We start from the raw sequence: 22,832 nt of genomic DNA on the forward strand, positions 1-22,832 counted from the left end.
ATGCACAAATAATATTCTGTCATTCAGTCAAGATCCCTCATTCAGACTCAGCATTGATAAGACACCGTAGAGGCCCCTAACACCCTTAGAGGCTACTACCTCAGGCGTGGAAACGGACCACACCGCCTCCATTGTTGCAAAATTGCAGTTGACAAGTTGGGATATAACGCCCGATTGGCGGGATGGTGAGGGAGGGGGGAGAACACACAACGGGCCTGTTGCCTGTGAAAGAGAAGACCCACCACGACAAAAGGCCAGTTGCGTTACTTCAGAAACGAAGAAATCACAAAAGGAAAAAAAAAACTGGGGAAAAGTTGTTATAGTAAATGGTTACAGTTGTTATAATAAAATTTAAAAAACCTGTCATCAGCACAAAGCGATGAAGAACATCACAACAACGAAGAGGCAATGGCCCAGAGGAGGTTTACTAAATGGCATCATAACACATAACAAAAAGAATGAATCCAATGACTCAAAGGATTTCTTGCTAAGGCCTAGTTTATGTAGTTGGATGAGCAGTTTCTAGTGCGAGGTAGTATCGAATGATGCTGACAAATATATATGGCACCATAGTGCACACACCTTCAGCATCTGCAGCCCATTTTAAGTCACCAACTAAGGCAGTAATGTGCAAGGGAGCGGCTTAAACCCTGCTTGTACATCTGCCATACCCTGCTTCATTTCTATAATTGAAAATAGGTAGTGTGTTACTGACTTTTCCAGCAATTTAGCATGAAAGGATAAATTGGATACCAACCTATAATTAAACCATTCTGCCTGATCCATCTGATCCTTTTTCAGCAGAGGAGTAATTGTTGACAATTTAAAGTCTAAAGGACTTCATCTTTTTTTTAAGGATCTGTTCCAAATCTTTATTAGGTAATCTGCGTTGGCAACCAATTCCACAAGAGCTTTGGAAAGTGATTGAGGAAAGGGGTCTGAAGTCTTACTGGTAGAAGTCAAGGATCTATGTTGTTTCTTATTTAAAGTTACAAAGCTGTGATAAAGTTGTGATGGGCCTTTCTCAAAGGTTATTTACTTATTAGGTTCTCTCTCAAAGCATGCCAAGGGGTTATTTCCTTGTTAAGGTGTTTCCTTTGCTTGATTGCTTGATATACATTAGCTGTTTTTGTCTTAAAAAGTTCAAAACACCACGGGAAAGATTTTGTGATGGAATTATACCCTACACTTAGAGCCACAGGATATCGAAACAAACCAATGAGCTTACATAATTCCTTTAGAAACAAACCAATGATCTTACATAATTCCTTTCGAAACAAACCAATGATTTTACATAATTCCGTTTGTATTGACGCTGTCGAGGGCAATCTATCTTGATAATACATTTTTATTGCCTTAAGTACTTGCATTACTTACCCGTGTAGGAACCTTAGAAAGATTTTCTTCATCCTCTGGTTTGTAAAATGTGTCAGTTTTCTCTATTTTAGTTTTTAGTCTTTTTTTGTAATTCCAATTTCTTCAGAGAACCATTTGGTGCAAGGAGATGGTTGCTGCTTATTTTTATTAAAATCTTGTTAGTGGACAAACTTTATATAATCCCGAGATAATCCACTTCTTCAAGGAGCTGTGGTCGGTTCCAAAATCTCCCATGCAAAGTAGAGGATTCTCCTTCAAGTAATCTAGTAACTGGACTGTGAAATGTTCCTTCCATTTCCTACACCGCATCTCCGCCCCAGACCTTTCTGAGTTCCTGCCCAAATCCCACACACTTGGACCAAATATTGCAGCTGATGATGATCGGCCCACCCCAATGGTACTGGATGAAGTAATTTAATCAGACTTATCGGACAAGCTACATTGGAATCCATTGTCCAAGCTGTCTGTTATGCGTTAATATCAAGGGTCTTGACACGATTCACAAAACAAAGTGTGAAAAAAATGGTGTTACGGCGATTAACAACTTTCTTTTATACTGCACCTTGAAGATGTGGAAAATGCATGTAAGAGACTCAAGTGCACGTCCCAGCGGAATTGAGATCAGCGTTGCCTCTGGGTCAATTTGGGTCAGAGTCGCTTCCAACGGCATTGTGTCACATGCTAGTATTGAGATGTTGGGTTCAGTGCGGCGCTTGGCTGCGGCTTTCCTGCAGTATGTCTCAGGGGATTGCAGTAGCACAGCCTTTAGGGTACGATTGTTGCCATTTCTAATCTCAGGTCAGGACGTTTTTAGGATCAAGTGGACCTTTCTTCATTGATTGGAAGAAGGGAGAAAACTGGTGTATCGGATTATGGACAGGACTGGCCAACTGTTGTGTGGGTAGTTGACCCAATCCCATCAAATTGTTAAGATCTTAATGGAGCCAGTGCGAATATCACCACTCAGTGCCAATGTCTCCTCAACTCAGGGAACGGAGCAGTTGGGGAACAATCGCAACACGCGGAGGACTTCTTTCTTTCACTCAAAACTAAATGGAGGCTGCTTCCTGAGTTTACATGGTCCGGTCACTGGGAGAGTTCAGCTTCGAGTCTGGAGGTATATGGTTTGTAGCTGCGGATCAAACTGGTGAATTAATTTTAGAGGGGCTTTGCAGTGAAGAATCTGAAGACAACTCCTCTGGGTTGAGCTAAAGCCATCAACTGCAGAGGCCAAGCCAAAAAGAACAAACAGGAGATTCATGCGGCAATGGCGCATCTGAATGGCTAGAACCATCGAGTAACTACCTGGGACAATAGAAGCAGAATTCTAAGACACCCGTGTAAAAAGGGAAAATAGTACTCGTCACAGAGCCAAAGTGGGAAACTAACATTTCCACTCGGTGTCTGAGCTGGAAGAAAGGAACTAAGGGAGAGTTAAGAAGTGGATCCCCTAATGATTCTGAGAAGATATCATTGTATTGTACATTGCAATTGAATGTGGCTCTACCCCTGATGAATTTCCTAATAATAGTGACAATAGTTGAAGGAAAGAAACATGTTGGGAGTGTATGTGGATGTAGCATGAAAGTGTTGAATGAGTGAGCAAAGACTGATGGGTGTAAGTAAAAAAGGACTAGGGTGGACTGACTCAATTTGAGAAGGCTCTGACCATAGATCCAAACTGAAAATTAAGGATATAATGAAAAAAACACTGATGAACTAATAGTCCACAATATATTGCTGGAGTACAGTACTAACTGGTTGAAATTTGTTTAACTTGTTTTATACTGAGGTATACATGTATGAGACATAACTGTATGCTTTTTTATATGATGTTTTTTACATGATGTTTTATATGAAAAAATAATAATAAATTGATATTTTTTCGATACTAGAAATGAGTATGTGGAAATGTAATGGTGTATAACACATACAGGAGACAGACACGTATGGAATAATGGGAAAACAAGTGACCCGGTGAATATATTATATTGTGCCAGTGCGAATATCACCACTCAGTGCCAATGTCTCCTCAACTCAGGGAACAAGTGTGATGCCATAAAAAACAGTGCAGTCGATGCAGAGACTAATCCAGAAGCGTGATCAGATCAGTGTAAGATCAAGTCCCGAAAAAGCATGGGTAGCTAAGACAGGACATCTGAGAGGGATGGGGTGTATACCCCAAGGAAACAAAACAAAATATTGGGCCTCGTTATAACCCTGCCATTATGGTAATAAAGTGCTGGTATTTAAATATACCTGTACTTTACCGGACTAGTAGAGTACTGGTACGCTGGTGGGGGTAACCACACTTACCTCCAGCCAATAGCTGGAGGTTACGCAGGCCCCCACTGGCATAAAACAGCCAGTATTTTCGGAACCGGTATTGTTAGGGCCTAAACCGGCAAACCCATAATTAGAGCCACTTGTATTGCAGCACTCTTAAGGGTCCGATGATGAGTTTGCAGGTATCATCACCGGCAATCACGCCAAACTCATTTACGGTTACTGCGTGCAGTTAAGATGCAGAAATGGCAAGACAAGAAGGGTTTAAACGAGCTCATGCCATGCAGAGCGTTCTGATATGCCACATTGTGTATTGCACAGGACTCCATTGGGGTCATCCAGTAATACTCATGGGCAATACTTCATGGAGTAATGCTTTTGTGTACAGGAATTTCCCACCACACATAACCAGGCAGAAGAGATGAATTTGACTTCTGAATCTCTAAATTTGGCAGCTGAGTAAAACATGCCTTATTATAAAATACCAGACGTTTTACCGCTAGCATCAAACTTGTACTCAGGCTAGTTGTAGGAAAATACTATCCAGTGTTCAGAGAATCAGTATCTCCCCACCTGCACTCTTCCCACCCCGAGGACTGGAGTTTCTCAGCCCGTGTGACTCCCGACTTGTGCCCTTATTGGCTGGGCGTCATTATTTTCGAGCGGGACCTTCGCCGGCAGGCGATCGACAGCCCCATCAAAGGGTATCCTCGTAAGGGCCACAGCTCTCCCTGTCTGGCCCTGTCCGGGCCTTGAGGCCTGTTGGCCTTTTTTGCTGTCCGGCAACCATCTCCACCTAAGACTCTGTCATGCTCCTAGTGTTACAACCTCGTCAATTTCTACCTAAGGTAAGAGCACCGTGTAGCCGCTGAGTTGTTCCCCTGTACCTTCCTACTCTGATGCTCTGGTGGTCTTATAACATTCTGAGGTCTCCCCGTCCCATTGTGACTTTGCATCATGATGCTTTCACAGTCATGCACCCTCATGCAGCCTTTCTGACCCCCCCAACCTCTGTGCCGCCTCTGACCATGCAGAGGATGGTACACCCTGCTCCCGAAAGAACTTGCCTCTTGGCTCCTCACACCCCGTGGATCGCGTGACCAAACTTTTTCTACTGCCTCCTCAGCTGTATGTATGTATGTATGTATGTATGTATGTATGACACCTGAATGCTTGTATTGCATTGTGCTCTGTTGAAATTCGGATCTAGGTGGTCTGTGCCTTGTACATCAGTGCATCCATTCTACATTGCATTGTGCTCTGTTTAAATTCTAATCTAGGTGGCCAGGATTGGCAGCCCCCCCCCCCTTCTACTTTCCTCTCTACATCTGCAGCCTCTTCGTTCTTTGTGCCTAATGTGCCTCTCCCCGACTCTCTGTTTTTCTTTTAAATTCGGCCGGGGCAAAATTATGCAAATAAATCTGCGGTGTGGATAAAAGTGCCCAGAATGTTGGACAACGATCTGGTAAGATTGTGACTTTCTACTACTACAGTACTATTGTGCCTCTTAATGTTTTCAATAGAACACTGTCCCTTACAGGTTTGTCCTACTCTGGGCCTCGAAGGGTCGGCATCCTGATGGGGTTTCATGGTATCCTTCATTAATATTCATGAGGAAAAATGTGCATACATTTAGAATCATTGCATGCAAATTGATCTCATGAATATTAGTGAGTGGTATCCTGAAAACCGACATGGATCTGGCCCTTGATGCCTGGAGTTAGACAACCCTGCTTTATAACCATGCAGACACATGTCTCTAACTGGCCATTGTTAGAGCCTAATCCGGGCTTCCACTACTCACTACACACGCCATCGTGTCACCAGCCAGTGTTAGTTGATTCACCCGCCAAGACCCTTACCTCTCCATAGACCTAAATGGGCTCTCACCCACCCCCCCAAAAAAGTTCTATTTTCACCCACCTTGGTAACTCAAAAGGTTGACAGGCATGTTTTCCCAAAAAAGAGATTGAAGCAAGCAAGAACAGTCATGCTAGATGCCAACGGATACGATGCATCCATCAATTTTTCACATTTGCAAGCTGTAGTGTCAAGAAAAGGTGTTATAAAATGTGATATCGGTTTAAGGAATGTTTCAAACTTTGTTTTTATTATTATTATTATTATTATTATTATTATTATTATTATTATTATTATTATTATTATTAGTAGTAGTAGGGTATGTGTTGAGCGCTGACCTAGCTTCGGGAAGCAAATTAGCACTTTAAAATCATAAGGGGAAGAACACAGTGAGGGAAGCAGAGAAAAGGGGAGCAGGGAGCTACCAAGAGGGGAAGGTGGGTAATTGGCAGAAAGGGATCTACAAGCAACCAGGGGGAGACAGTGGGGAGCGGATCACTGGGTCTCCGGTCGGTTGGGGAATGGAGTGTGAATGGGCCTGGGTGTTTTCCCCAACAGTGTACATGCTGCCTACAGCGTACCCATTGGAGCCAGCATTTAAAATGGATTCCTTTGGAGCCGGCCTGTTTTTACTGGGTGCAATAAACACCCAGATTCCACATTAACCCATTGGTTTTACACCCACCAGCATGGAAATGCCACGCTGTCATAAAAACAGGAGTTATTGCCGGCAGAGTGCATAAAGCAAGTCCACGCCGCCCTATCATTTCGTGCCCCCACTCAATTTGCAAACGCATTTAAAATCTATTTAAAATCTTACGGAGGGCACTTGCCTTCAGCAACCCTCCCTGACTAGACTACTGAATCTGGTTGACACCTCTCCTTGCACTTTTGACCCCCATCCTGTCTCCTTGGGCACTTGATATCCTGGCTCCCCCTTGAACTTATCCAGCCTCTGGGGCAACCCTCCCTCCTGCTCCCCCTACCCTTCCCCTTACCTTGCTTCTGCCCTGACCTACTCCTCCCCCCGGCACTTTCTGTTTGCTGCACTTGTATGATCCGAATGTTACAAGGCCTAGTAGGACCGTCTATTGGGCTCTATCAGGAGTTGGGCAGTATCCCGGCACTAATTGTGCCGGAATACCGGCCAACACAATTCACGTTACCGCAACTCGGTCTGGTGCAATTCCCGAGTTGCAGGGGGGTTGCGGGTGCTAAGTCCTCATTGGGGGCCGCTATTGCCACCAGCAGTAATAGCGGCGGCGGTAATAGCACCTTGGCCTTAGAGCCGGCACATTCACCTCCAACTCACAGCTGGAGGTGAATGCCTGAGAACATGTGATTGGGCAGAGTGGTAAATGCGGTGGTAATAGCATTACTGCTGCATTTTACAGCTCTGCCCAAATCGTGATGATCCTGTAAGTCATTTATCCTCCTCTGTTCCCCCTCCCCCTTTGCCTTGTGATGCATAGAAACACTTTCTGCTGCATAGGCACCACACAAAAGTTAAATAAATAAATCCTGCTCTAATATTCACTTCTAAAATGTTACAATGACCTATTATCCATTACCAATTTGTATGTAGCCACAGTGGCCCAGTAACACTTAAAACCATAGAATTGTGATGCTGTGGATCAGCAAGGTAGAGGCCGGAGAGCTTATACAGATCAACCTCTGGATAACGATTAGGTGGAAAGGGTTAAACGCAATATAACAAAAACATTGCTTCAATGAGCATTTAACTAAGAACAACCTAAAGGTGTGGTCCAGCTGTGCACCACAAATATGTGTCGAAAAAAAGGGGTAAAATCGCTTATTTCAGTTACAAAAGTATTGACGTAGTCAAAAAATAAGTATTTGGAAACATTGCCAAAGTGTGGAAAGTGTAGCCACATGAAGAGTTCACTATCTCAGAGTGAAGACATCTAAAAGCTCTTTGCTGCTTAATTCCTACAATTCAGCTTTGTATCGAAATTTCTGAAAAAAACATTAAAGTACCAGAATTCAGAAAAATTGGCATTGTGTCAATTATTAGGCCCAACCACTATATTTACAGTTTTGGCCTTGTCATCAAAGTTTCTGCTAGCTTCCTTACCCATTATGTTACAGATATTGTGGACCAGCAGAGTCCTCCAGGCTCTGTTCCTTTGTGGTTCGGAATGTTGCTGCTTTCATTGAAACATCAGCAGAGCCTATCAACTGTCTGAAACAGAAGACATAAAAAGACTAAATAACACCTCGTTTCACGTGTTAATACAACAGTGGAGTAGAACCTCTTGTTTGCTTACATTTAAACTGAAGCTGATCTTGTCTTTATCTGTTGCTTGCATATGAACCAGCATGTGTGAACAAGATGAGCCTTTGCCAAATGATAAAACATGTCAGTGATGTAGCCATAACATTTTATCAGTATGTCCTAATTAAGCATTCAAACTTGGATAGTGTTTTTTCCATAACATCATGTACGTATGCTTTTTTATGTTCACATAAATATATGTGAATGCGAGCATGTTTACAGCCATGTTGCATTTCTTCTGTATGTGGCAATTAAATATTTTCAAAAGAATTTGTGCGCTCTCTGCTGCTGAGTTTCCATCATAATGCAAGCCTATTGCTCCACAATAATTGTAACGAAGCCGAGATATGATTTGTTTTTGGAAAACAATTTGCAAACAGTACAAAGTTAGAAGATAAGCAACAAGCCTAGGATATTTCTTATCTTGTGTTTTCACACAAAAAATAAATAGACGCATGTTTAATGGACCATGTTTTTTGGGTTTCCAGTGGACACATTAAGGTTTCAGAAATGTTTTGTATATTTCCAATAGTGCTTGCAATGAGAAGGCTGTCCAAGTCAATCATTAGAATGCATATTTGTGAAATGTAGCTCTATTGAAGTTAACAGGAATGTTTAATTTGTGGCTGCAGGCCTGTGTGGTCTGGCTTCGAGCTGTTTAATCCATACATTTAACAAAAATAATACAATTTAAGACATTCTGTATATCCTTTCACCCTCAACTGGGTCCTCTGCACTGTGGCAAATGTCATGCGCTGGTATTGGCCAAGTGTAGAAGAATAATTAAGGATACTCCCATCCCCTGCACACCACAAAACAGAAAACAGTCAAAATTCAAGTAGTTTAAGGGTTATCTGTCTAGTTCTTAAATGTTTAACGAAAAGCACCAGTTTGATAAATAATGTTTGTAGATGTGCAATAGTTCAGGAACAGGTATGACCATGAAAACAATTTTATAGATCAGATATTTTAATCGCGGCAGGTAACAATTAAATGAATTGGTCCTTTAAATTCCTAGCTCAACGTGTACCGTGATAATCCCATTTATCAGGAGCATTTCTTTGGGAATTTGTAGACTATCAAATAAAGGAATTGTATATGTGTCTCACATTCTTAGGTTATGTCCAGTGTTTTAGATTATTAAACAACACCTACGTGAAATATTAAATTAATTTACCTTGCACACAAGACCTTGCAATCTTCAAGGTGCCTGTAGTGCAAATCTATTTATAAAATAGAGGCGATATTCATAATAAATTGTCACACAATATGTTAATAATAGCATGGGGAGCTAGTACAAAAAGTAGTAATAATGATTGGTACCTTGTGTGAAGAAGCAATACTTGTACTGAGGATGTGTCAACAAAGGCGATAACTGAAATGTGAATATGTATAATTCAACCTCTGTAATCTGGATTATTCAGGATTACATATATTATATTAGAAGCAGGATGAGATCACTAATGGCCAGGAACAGTCCTTCCTAGACCTGCACTTCACAAAGTGACAAGACACTAAAGGTCCTCTGCTCTGGGGACAACATGTTGCATAAAATGATTTACTGCACCAGAATGGTGGCATTTTGGTGTGTGGGACAAAACACTATTGACAGTACTTAATATAGGGTCATTGTAGCTTGTGCAGAGTGTACTTTGGATGGCATCAACATACTGGTCAGGAGCACACCTGCCTAACCTCCGAAATTTTTTCGGAGACTCCGGAATTTTAAGCATTTCTCCGGGTCTCCGGAAAAATCCCCGAATGTCAGGAATTTTTAGATTTTTTCCGGGTCCCGTCATATTCCTCACCTGATTGGCTGCCTCCGGTAGCCAATCAGGTGGAGAATATGACGGTACCGGAAACGGCGCAAAATGTTCGTGCCCACTGCCTCCAACACTATAATAATAGTGCTTCCAATGTATGTCATTGGATTGGAAGCACCATTATTACGGCGGCTGTGCCGCGTTCATTTTGCTTACCATAGCACTGAACATCATTCATTCATTCATTCAGTGCTATAGTAAGCAAAACGAAGGCGGCGCCGCAGCCGAAATAATGCTGCTTTCAATCCAATGACATGGATTGAAAGCAGCATTATTTCGGCTGCGGCGCCGCCTTCATTTTACTTACTATAGCATTGAATGAATGAATGATGTTCAGTGCTATGGTAAGCAAAATGAACGCGGCACAGCCGCCGTAATAATAGTGCTTTCCATCCAATTACATGAATTGAAAGCACTATTTTCGGCGGCGCCGCCTTCATTTTGCTTACTATAGCATTGAATGAATTATTTTCATTGCTATAGTAAGCAAATTGAAGGCTACAACAATCGAGTTTACCTTTTTGACAGGTGGGCGGGGCGTGTGGGCGGAGTCTTGTGTAAATGTGGGCGGGGCTTAAATCTCAGGAATTTTGATTTTCAAATGTAGGCAGGTATGGTCAGGAGTGCTGACACCACCAGAATTAGGGTACGTTCGGTATGGGAAAATGCAGTATTGACAATACGCGAATGAGGGTAATTTTAGTGTGCGCCACAATGGACGGCTGACAGCATCAGAATATAGAGTGCCCGCATCACAATGAGGATGATTTTGAGATGTGGAATAATTACCGCTAACAGGATCAGAATGAGGGTAAACATGGCTGAAGCTACACTAATAAGTGGCTGTTAGGTGTGTGAAACAATGTCAGGGGAAAAAACTGTTGCGGCCAGTGGTTTGTGTTCGGATGGAGCCAATGACATTATTCACTGTCGCACATTATGACATACACAGCATTCTGTTGCACAAGCAGAACTTTATTTTGGGTGCTGTCGCATGCTGCTTGGCCTCTATTCTTGCAGACAGCACACAGAGTAAAGAAGCAAGGCCCATAGAAAGATGGCGCCTATCAGGACTCTTTTACTATGGGCTGCAAAGGTGGCGGGACTAATGGAAGGAAGTGTCAATCAACTTCCATCACTGCTTCCTTTTTCTGTGTGGTCCCATTAAGAGGAGAGGAGCTCTGGGACCAGGAATGGGGCAATTATTTAAGATGAAGTATGCATTTTCTTTTCCTCTGTGTTTGCGCATGATTTTTGTGTGAATACATGTCTGTGGGAATGTGTGGGTGCGCATGTGTGTATGTGCGAGCATGTGTGTGTATGTATACATGCGCCGGGGAGTTTGAATGGTTGACAATGTGATTTCCAATATACACCCCTGTGCTGTGTATGTACGGGCGGTGTAGGGAGGTCTACAGTGCTGGCATGACTTTATTCGTACCGTGGTAAATAAAACACTGCAATTATTTGTTAAAACCAACACAAGCGTATTCTTATAGTGCCCGTTTTGACACTATTGGGCACAGCCATAACCTGTGTATTCTTACAATGTCAGTACAGCATTATTGGACGAAATCATCATGACTGTGTTCTTACTGTGGCATGACTGTCACTATTGAGCAAAGCCAACAAATGTGTTTTCAGAGTGGCAGTACTGCTACTTATTGTGCAAAGCCAAAATCACTGTCTTTGCAGTGACAGAACTGGCATATATTGACAGCAAGCATGCCAACATCTTCTGAAGGTGGCAATATTGGCCAGCAAAGTGAGTACTTACAGTGGGTGTACTGGCATTATTGGGCATAGTGATTATGAGTGCATTCTTACAGAGGCAACATTGTCATTAGAGTACGCAGCCATCATGAGTGTACTCTTACAGTGGCATTGCTGGCATTCTTGGACACGCCATGCTGTTTGTTCTTTTAGTGACAATGCATGCATACATTTTCACAGCCAGCATGGACTTGTCGTTTTGCAGTGATAATACTGGCATTATTGGTAAAAGCCAGCAGAAGAATATTCGTACAGTTGCCGCACTGGCATTATTGGGCACATCTAACATAGGTGGGTTCTTATAGTGGCAATACTTGCACAGCCAGCATGAACATGCTTTCTTAGAGTAGCAATACTGGCTATATTGGGCAGAGCCAACATGAGTGTGGCAGAGTCATAGCTTGGACATACTGTAGAGACTGTTGTACTCAGTGTAAGGAAGGACTAGAGTGACAAGCGCACTGGCACTTGTAAGACTTCCATGGACAAGGTAAATACAACAGAAGGCATTTCCATTCTCTGTGTTTGTAGACAAACCCAGGGGTAACAGTGTTTAAGGATATGGAGTAGACGCTATATCATTTGATGGATTCTGAACTGAGATGGAAACAGAGTAGCAGGAAAAGCTAAGTAACCATGAATAGAAATCATGAACAGATCTAGAGACAGTTAGTGCTGCTACAAAATTCTACCTAAAACCAAGGATAATGCAAGGGAGAATCCGAGAAGTTAAGGGCTTGACTTGATAGGCATCAGAGTGAAAAAGGGTAGAGGTAAGACAAACAGTGAAACCAAGGAACATAGGATTTGCTGCCAACATAGTGAAAATGTCGTAGAGTCAAAGGTGGAAACAGTGAGTTCAATGTACAGAGAGTCACTCAATGAAACAAAGTGAACAGAATACAGAATCACTAGAGGAAACAGCGAGTTCAAGACACACATGGGTTTAACATAACAAATCCATGGACCAGTAACAGCAGAAAACAGTGAGTTCAGGTACCGATAGTCACTGGAAGAAATAATGGGGTAAAGGCATTGGGGGGTTGCCGTCATCACAGTGAATACATAGAAGCTTAAAGCAAGCAGGAGAACTCAGGAGAGGAGAACCAAGCAAATGAACAAGGTAAATAATGTTGCAGAAACCAGCACATTTCAAATATCAATGCATCATTAAAAGCGAGGCAAAGAGCTGTAGAAGCAGCAACGTAAACATGCAAAGGGCTGCAAGACCAGCATAGCAAACCGGAGAGGCACTGGAGAGTTATCACACTAAACAAGCAAAGGGCTGCAAGACCAGCATAGCAAACTGGAGAGGCACTGCAGAGTTATCACACTAAACAAGCAAAGTGCTGCAAGACCAGCATAGCAAACCGGAGAGGCACTGGAGAGTTATCACACTAAACAAGCAAAGTGCTGCAAGACCAGCATAGTAAACCGGAGAGGCACTGGAGAGTTATCACACTAAACAAGCAAAAGGCTGCAAGACCAGCATAGCAAACCGGAGAGGCACTGAAGAGTTATCACACTAAACAAGCAAAGTGCTGCAAGACCAGCATAGCAAACCGGAGAGGCACTGGAGAGTTATCACACTAAACAAGCAAAGTGCTGCAAGACCAGCATAGTAAACCGGAGAGGCACTGGAGAGTTATCACACTAAACAAGCAAAAGGCTGCAAGACCAGCATAGCAAACAGGTGAGGCACTGGAGAGTTATCACACTAAACAAGCAAAGGGCTGCAAGACCAGCATAGCAAACCGGAGAGGCACTGGAGAGTTATCACACTAAACAAGCAAATAGAAATTAGCAGGAAACTGCAAAGAGCGCTCAGAAATCAGTCCTTGGCTAATTCAATTTCTCCATACACCATAAGGACTCAAAGGGTGTGGAAAGAGATAGCAGAACAAGGTATTCCAAGAAAACCGAAAAAGCCAAATAGGGGTCTAGTATGTTAGCTCTCACAGCTGCTTATCATAGAATACCACTGTGTGAAGACCAACAAAACCTGGCATTGCTCATAACTCCTATCAAAAAAGCCATCTCTGAAGTAATGCCTTTCGAACTTGAAACTGCTGCTATAGATTACAAGAGTTTGATGCGTGGCTTTCTCAATGGCAATGAAGGAATAGGGGTGTTCCCTGATGACGATTGAGTACCTCGATAAACCTTTAACAAGCATGTTGGCAAATGTAAAGAGGTGATGTGCCGAGTGTCTAAGAAGACTCTTATTATTGAAGCACCCAATTGTAAAGTCAGGTTCCCTGATGCAAGGTTTTTTGGACATGTCACAAAATATGATGGGGTTCACCCCAAGACGGATACCGTGAAGGCAGTTTTGGAGGCTCCAGTATACACAAGGCAAAGTTGAGATAACATTCCTCCTAGATACAGCATATAATTGAAAAGAGTAGATTTGTTAAGGAATTTTCGCAGATAACTCAACCCTTTGAGGGCTTTCATGGAAATAAATGTTAGTTCTAGTTGGAATGAGGGATGGATCGAGGATTCTTGGAAAACAGAAGATGTAATATGGGGTGCACTCAAGGTCTTAAGAACGGGTCAGTGCATATCGGACCCATGTAGCAGGTCTTGCCTGATCTATTTGTAGGCACTTTCATAGACTCTGCCCAGCAGACAATCCCCAGAGATCATGCTTACTAGCCTCTGTGAACTGCTTTCTAGAACCCTGTAATCTTTGGCCCTAGAAACTCTTACCTGCCTCCAAAAGGTACCACTAGTTTGACAGAGATCTGACAGAGATCTAACTCTTTCAAAGAGGATCAACCAGATACTGGAGAGAGGCAGGCATAAAGCCGAAAACCTCGAGGACAAAACAGTGTGCTACAGACAACAGAAAGGGTGCCATGCCCCATTGCTAGGAAGAACACATCTTTCCTGCACTACCATATTGCACACACCAGTAACCCTTCCGCAGAAATCTTCAGGATCTACCACAAAATGTCAACTCTTGTTGAATGTGCACTTTCCCTGGTAGCTCTCCCAAGCTCTGTCAGACTCTGTGTCCTCTTAAAAGATCTTGGCTACTAAGGACTCAATCTCGACTGTCACGGGTATCCTTTACCACATAAACCTTTCCAGACATAAGCTTGAGTTACTTTGTCAACCTTGCAACCCACTTACTTGCTTGCATTAGAAAAAAAACAAATGCAAGCAGCCTCTTCTGAGTGGGGGTTTCTTGTGCCCAACCAGAAAACACCACCAAAGATAACTTCGACTTCTTGGCGTCACCCATCACCACCTGCTCACTTGGTATAGGAATCTTGCCTGGCCTTCTCAAGACATCTCGCATCACCCACTTCTAACAAATATCAATGAGGATCTTAACATACCAGTTGCAACTCAACATCTATAAGCCTACATTGAAGACCACCACCTCCCAGGTGGGCTTCATGCCAGCAAAAGGAACATAAAGAGTGCTCTGGAACATTATACACAAGCTGTTGCCATCCTAGGACAACACTCCAACAGTCCTCTTCCTCGCCAGTGAAGTTACTGCTCTTAACAGGATCTCGTTCTTTCTTTCCGACAGGGAACTTCAACTTCAACTTAGGTCTCTCCCCTTTCCTTGCATCTTCCATTCTCCTCACCTGTTGACAGTGGTGGCTTTTGGATGTCTCAATTGAAGGGGTGCAAATATTTCCCACAAATATGCCTGAGGGGATTCAGGGGTCTATCCCCCCAACCCCCAGAGACTTTTTTTAATAAACATTTGGTTAAAATGGGGCATTGTACAGTACACTTCCTGTGAACAAACTTGGTTAAAAGCCATACAGTTTGCAATTGGCTTTGTGATGTAACACCAATCCAAAAATGCAACAGATGCAAGTCACCAACAGTGAACAGAAGGATTTCTGAATGCATTTTACCGATGCCTTCGCCCACAATATATTCCAGTGTAAAAACCTGTTCACACTGGTTATGCTCACAAATTTCCATGTTGGCTGCACCAATATATGGCAGTATCCTTACATAAGAACATACTCCTGCTTGTTTTACCTTCAAAAATGTCATGCCACACTATGAAAACGTGCCCAAACTAGCTGCACAATGTAGTCCAGACTAGACACTTTATAACACTTATCATGGTTATCCCTGATACACAGTACAAAATGCCATGCTACAGTAAGGCATAGCTAGACTGGCTATGCCAAAATGCCAGTCTAGTCACGTAATAACCCTCAACATGCTTGCTTTATTATAGATACCCAGTAACCAAATGTCATGTCACAGTAGGAAAGAGCTAGACTGGGTACCCAAAAATGGTAGTCTAGCCAAGTAATCAGACATACCATGCTTGATTTATCATAAATGCTCCGTAAACAATGTCATGCCACAGTAGGGAAGAGCTAGACTGACTACCCCAAAATTCCAGTCTATCAAAGTAACAGCACATATCATGCTTGGTTTATCATAGACGCCCAGAAAAAATAAGTCATGCCACATTGAGAAAGGGATAGACTGGCTTCCCCAAAATGCCAGTCTAGCCAAGTGTTACTACATTATCCTTTCTTTTATCAACCGCTTGTTGATAAACAAAAGGATGATGATTTATTACTGCCCATCTATGATAGAGGCCCAGTAAAAAAGGTGTTGCTGCCGACAACCCACCCCTCACCCGCTCCCCAGTCCAGCACAAACATGCGTACACACACACAACACATTGACTCTCTCATTCCATTCATAAAGCATTCACTCATTCATTCACATGCGCTCCCTTACATCATACACTCACTGATTCACACACATATAATACATGCTACCAGAAAGCCCTCTAGAGCGCGTGCAGCATGAACAGGAAGTGAAGAGAGATTAATGGTTCCTGCACATGGGCACGGGAGGCGGAGCATTTCTGACATGGCACCCAGATCTGTTCGCATGTGTGGGTAGGCACAGCAGCACGCCCTTGAACATACAAACGTGCAGTACCCCAGCAAGCAAGGAAGGAAAGCCTCCCCCCTGGCTTGCAAGTCCCATTGGACATGCGTGACTGGGGTACAAGCATGTACGATATTAAACTAATACTAAATGGTTGTGGAAAGTGCAGCATGTTAGCAAATTACACCTAGAGACTAATTCCCCAGGAAGGCTATGCACACATTATATCCGATGATGAAGTTGAACAAAATCAACATAAGAACATTAAACATAATTAAACTGCTACAAACTGATCATGAAACATATATCGATAGTTACGGTTTATGTTCAGAGCCTAATTTGACACAATAATAAGCAGACACTAACACGTCCCATTCCACTCGGGAGATGCTAGTCCAATCCTGATTATACCTTTGCATTCTACGACTTTCATTTCTGGGTTCATAATACTGAAATCCAGGACTACAAGTCCCAGAATGCAAAGTTAAAACTAGGACTGGTCTAGCATCTCCCAACTGGAATGGGGCATGTTTGCATTATGATGCTCATTCATTAACTATGTCTTCTGTTTAAGTGCAGGAATGGGTGGAGCATGCAATGGTTCCTAATGGGAATTCAGTAACATGCTCGCCATTAGAATTTAAGGGTTCATCAGGGCCCACATTACAGAAACTTGACTGGTGCAAGGGAAATCTCACAAGGAATTAGCAAAAGGGGAAAAGTGCCTTAGTGCAAAGACATATTCTTTCAGTGCATGTTTGCACCATGGCAAAATGTATCCAAGTAATAATTCCATTCCATTATTTTTGGATGAGGGCAGTTTTTATCCCAGCTTAGTGTTCACATCAAGCAAAATTGCACCTGTGCACAGTTTCTTTAGGATGGCGCATAGACAGGATATTTCAAGTCCCAGTGTAGCTTCTAAAAGTGTCAGGGTAGCCCTTTCTAATACATTTTGCCCATTAGACTCAAGGAGCAAAAATGAAAGCTGCACTGACTGTGTATGCATCTGAGGGGTTTACAAGCATACATGCTTGAAGCTTTAATTTTTGACTTAGTGAATCGAATTAGCAAAGCGATGTCTTATGTTAAAGGGGCTGGCAGGATAGCTCAGAGGCAACACACTTGTCTTGGGCACAAGCCGAAGTAGAGCAGCAAGAATGTGATACTGGTCCTGTGCTTAGAGGCTGGACTCTGGTATGAAACTCAATATCATAAATGTAATTTTTTGTAATGTTTAATGCTAAACTGCCCCACACGTGATGTGAAATGGATAAAATGCCACAATGCACTTCCAAAGATAAAATGCAACAAAAAACCATTGCACAAAATATTTCTTACGAATAGTTAAGCTAATATGTCGCATTGCATCCTATGTATAGATACCCCTTCAAGATAACTGTGTTTTCCTTCTCTGGATGTACTGTTGTCGGAAACTGCTGGGCTGGCGGCACCAACACATGCACACCTAACAAAGCAACTCTCTCCAACACAGAGACAGAGACAGAGGGAGACAGCGAGGGATAGAGAGAAAGACATTGCAAAGTGTGAGAGAGAGAGTGAGGTTTTACACATCATTTTTCTCAGCAAAAGGCTTGCATTTGGGCCAATTTGCATACCCACAGTGCCTTGCCGATGTGGCCTTGAACTGGAGGTGAATTTCCATTGATGGTTACTAGGTGGAGCCGTGGCATGTGTGGCTTGGCTCAAATGGATTTTGCTTTCACATTTTAGGTGAAAGGTTGTTTTTTATCGAGCGTTTATAAACTCACCATAACTTTGCTGATGTTTGCTTCACATGCCCTAATGCTCTGAGAAGGTGTTCAATACTATCTGGCGGCGGGTGAGGGTATGAGGAAGGGAGCGGTTGATGTGAGGTTGCCTTTGAGTGTGGATGAGGTGAAGGCTGTGGTGGTGAGACGGGTCATGAATGAGTGGCAGAAGAGGTGGGTGAGTGGGGTGAAGGGCAGGTGGATGTTTGGTGTCCGTGGGAAAGTCTCAGTGAAGGTGGATGCGGGGAGTCTGGAATGGAGGAGGGGGAAGGAGGTGATGCTGAATCGGTTGAGAATAGGACATGTGGGGCTGAATGACTGTCTGTATCGAGTGGGGAAGCGTGAGTCGAGGGACTGTGCAGTGTGTGGGGTGCCTGAGACTATGGGGCATTTTTTGCTCAGGTGCGAGAGACATGTTGTAGAGAGAGAATTGATGAGGGTTCGGTTGTCTGCGCTGGGTGTGGCTGAGATGAGTGGGAAGGCTTTGCTGGGAGGTGACGGGGTGAGAGGCAGGAGGAGGAGGAGCAGTGTGTTGTTGGATTTTATGAGGCAGACAGGGCAGTTGGAGGAGTTGTGAGTTTATGTGGGCTATGTGTTGATTGGTGGGTTGGTGCACATCATCCTATTGGATGGGGAAGCGCCTGCGTGGGTCCGCCCACGCTTTCAGTAATTAAGAAGAAGAAGAAGAAGAAGAAGTGTTCAATACTATACTGCACTGATGAGCCCTAATAAGGGTGAAACCGGGTATGTGGTTGTATGCAGCCCCGAGAAATGTTTGTTTTGGGTTGATAAGATTATGCATAAAGTAGCACTGTTCTGTAAGACAAGGACAATTTTCTGTAACAAAAGGCTTGTGTGGTGGCGTTGTGACTTGGCTCAAATGGATTGTGCTACTTTCACATGTCAGGTGAGGTAGTTTAGTATAGTTGTCTGCAGCCTTGAGAAATGTTTGTCTTGGGTTGATAAAGCTATGTATAAAGTATCACTGCACTGTAAGACACACACAATTTTCTGGAGCAAAAGACTTGCATTTGGGATCATTTTCATATCTGCAATGTCTTGCTGATATGGATCTGAAGTGTAGACGAACTTCCAGTGACTGTTACTACGCGGTGCTGTGGCATGTCTGACTTGGCTAACATGGATTACACTAATTTCACTTTTCAGGTGAAAGGTTATTTTCAAACCTTTTTAAACCCTCCATAACTATGCTGGTGATTAAAGAATACTTACTAAGAAACATTGGATGTATAATAGTTACAGTGCCAGACAGGTTTGCCTTTTCTCCTAAATCCTCACTTCTCCAAATGATTAGTGTTTCCTTAATTTGCTTGTAGAACACTCGGGGGGGTGGGGTGGGGAGGGAGATCAGTTGAGGGGAGGGGGGCTTCAGAGTCAAGTGCATCAAGCACCAAGCACAATTTCAACGTGTTTCTCATCAAAGATGAAAAATGATGGAGTGATTCTTTCCTGAAAAGCAGGCACCTCTTCTCAGACCATACATTTTGCCAACAAATGCCTCAATGACTAGCAACACTTCAGATAAGTTTGGCTACTAATTAACATTCCTTTTTAATTCCTTCTTTTTCTTCCAAAATCCCACAGTATCACTGCAACAGTGGATATCAAGCTTACGCCACACGTTTTAGTAAACACGTAACTACATTAAATCCTACCTAGTCTACCACTTCTCTTGTGCCCTGAAGAGGGCATACTTGGCGAAACATATGCTGTAAATAAGACTGACAAACAGTTTAAAATGCAATTTCCAAATATGACTGTAACACAAATGACTCAATAGGCATGCAACAAACCTACAATGACAACTAAGACAACTGTGTCTTATTTCATTTCTTCTATTTTGGAAAAGAGCGTTGGATGCTTCAATCCTTGTCCATAAACCATTATTCTAAGTGCATTGATGTCAAATGTGTGTAATCTGTTACCACAGTCAAAGTACAACAGTACATGAATGAGGTGTCTAGGGAATAAGGATTTCCAGAATATGCATTGAGTCACGTCCTCAACCTTTCAGTCCTCAGTTCCCGCCCTTGGAACTAAAGGTATATTATGTAAAACGTGGCACTAAACAGATGTTTACATTCTTGTACCTGCTAGAATGCAATTGCCAAGTTCAAGTATTGAACAATGTTGTGAACATGTATTTCGCTTGTTCTGAAGAACACAGTGCAGTTGAGATGTGCTGTGAGAGAGTAAAACTTCCCATAAGCAGTGGAGTTCAAACCTTTTTTACACTGAGCCCCCTCTAGAGTATACATATTGTTTTCTTGGCCCCCCTACAAGCTATAACTGCTTCCATTTTCCATTAAATACTTATATTTTGTATTGACAGCATTCACTGTAATCCCTTTTTGAAGAGCCAGCCCCACATTTGGAAGACCACTGCCACAGAGCCACAGGTTTCACTCCTTTTGAGTTTATTAGTGGACGAAACCCTTACAACAAGTTGTCTAAACCTAGGGTCTCAAGTATTTAGATAACATGTAGGTACATAAACCTCACGAAGGCACAGGAAGGGAACTAGAAGGACCATGTTGGTAGTAGGGTTTTCGGAAATAAGTGCAAGCTGCAGATGGGCTGAAAATCATGAGGGAGGAAGACGGTCTGAAGGTGAACCCAGGTTCCACAAAACCATTAGAGTTCAAAAAGTGTTTTGAAACCATGTGAGAATCAATGGTGTAGCGGGAGCCCCCCGCCTCCCTGCTGTGTTGGGGCCTCGCGTCCATATGTCCTGGCTGGTGGTTTGGGGGAGGTACCCTCTGAAAGTTTCTTTGAAGTTTTGAAGGTCCCACATAGGTAAGTACTGAGACAAGGACGTGGAGGTAATGATGTGTGCTTGTGTTTAATGCCTGGTTTACTTATTGGTAATCTCCATTACTCCTAGCATTGCTCATCCTCGTCCCAGTACTTGTGTATGAGGCATGTTGCGTAGAGTGACACGGATGTAATGCCTGGCTTGGTTACCTGTAATCTTCATTACTCTTAATCCTGATCTTACCCATCCCAGTACTTAGCTATGAGTCAAGGTGCCTCCTAGGTAAGTACTGTGACGAGGAAGAGGGATGTGGAATTAATTCTGGGCTGATGAGCGGATTTTGGCAGTTGACGTGGTAGTCTAGGCCAGCCGAGATTGTGCTGTGACCTGTGATTTGTTGCCGAGTGTGGGGGGCCTCAGCAAGACTCACAGGGGGCACCCACATTTTGTGCTACGCGTCTGGTGAGAATAGAGTGTGTATAAATGATCTTTCATAAAAAAATCTGGATGTGTGGAAACATCGTTTGTGAATTTCTGGGATAGAAGGGACAACCAGGCAACAATGCAGAGATGTTATGAGAGGTACTCAGAAATGAAGAGGAATAATTTAACAGGGCTTAAGGACAGGTTCTAGAAGACAATGCCACTGTCATTGCCCAGAAAAGGGAAGGTCAAAGAAAAAGCAGTAAACAAGACACAGAAAGTTCAAAGACATGAAAAGTATCAATGAGGTTTGCATGCGTAAAATGTACATTGCTTAACTTATTTTTTATATTTTGTATAAAAAAAATGGGTTGCGTTGTGTAGTGTGTTGATCTCATGCGAATGTTGTCATGACCCCGCATCTCTGCCTTTGGGCAATTATCTGACCAATTCGACCTCGGCTTGCACACACCTGTACTTCCCAAAGAAAGGACTACGCTTTACATAGCGCATCGGCAAGATACCCATAAAACCTGGAAACTTAAAGCAGAAACCCTCTCTGACTTTGATTTGCATGTATGCAGGTTTCTGGAAGAAGGAAAGCAGATTGAAAAGGCCTGCAAAAGCAAGGATACGGTGATAGGAAATCGCAAAGCAAGGCAACTGCTGCACCCTAATTTTCATCCGCTACTGGAGATCAATAGCACTTGCTCCTCCCATGAGGTCCATGCCAAACGATGTGTACTTGCATTTATTCAACGAGCACACAGGGTGCTTCACCCCGAAACATAAAATAAACGGTTGATGGGGCAATTTTGAACGAAGCGCTGATCATTAGCAGGCGAGATAGTGAGCAATTGACCGGTAGACTTCGGGGCATATGCTACAGAAATTTCAGACTGTAATCCAAGGAGCTGTCTATATATAGGTTCAAATTGACACTATAGTAAGGTGCAAGTGGACCATGAAGTGGAAGACCTGCAGGGATAGAAGGAGTCTTCTTTTGGTTGAAGAGGTCATTCTTCATTTATTAATTTTTAGTTTTTATAATGCGCTAATTGCCCACAGGCCACAAAGTGGCAGTTATGATTGTGCACTAGTAGAATTTCTGACATGTTCCAGTGGAGTTGGGCAAGAATGGAGAAGGAGCAGAAGTGAAATGAGGTGCAGGGTGGACTGGGGCAAAGAGATTTGGGAATGGAATAGAAGAGAGCATTTGTAATAGCATTAGCTAGCTATTAGGGGTGAGCCACAATGGTTAATTCCATTCTGTGGGAAAATTGGTGGATTCCTGGCAAATGTTGCCCTTCCGTCAATTTGGTCTGTGAAACTAAATTGGCCCTTAGTGGTCTTTTTCCCACTCAAAAATGTGTTTTCAAAAAACACAGTTTTAGGCTACAAAGGGGTGTTTTGCCCCATCATATTTCGTTTTTATTGATCTCTGTCTTCGGCTGGGGCCTCCCTCTGGAACAGCCTCCCTGCCACTCTAAAATTTGAGGAGATCCATCTCGGGTTCCGGAAGCACCTCAAGACCTTCCTCTTTTCTTCTGCAT

The sequence above is a fragment of the Ambystoma mexicanum genome, chromosome 5p, assembly GCF_040938575.1.
Source record: "Ambystoma mexicanum isolate Mex_15411 chromosome 5p, UKY_AmexF1_1, whole genome shotgun sequence".
Classification (NCBI taxonomy): domain Eukaryota; kingdom Metazoa; phylum Chordata; class Amphibia; order Caudata; family Ambystomatidae; genus Ambystoma; species Ambystoma mexicanum.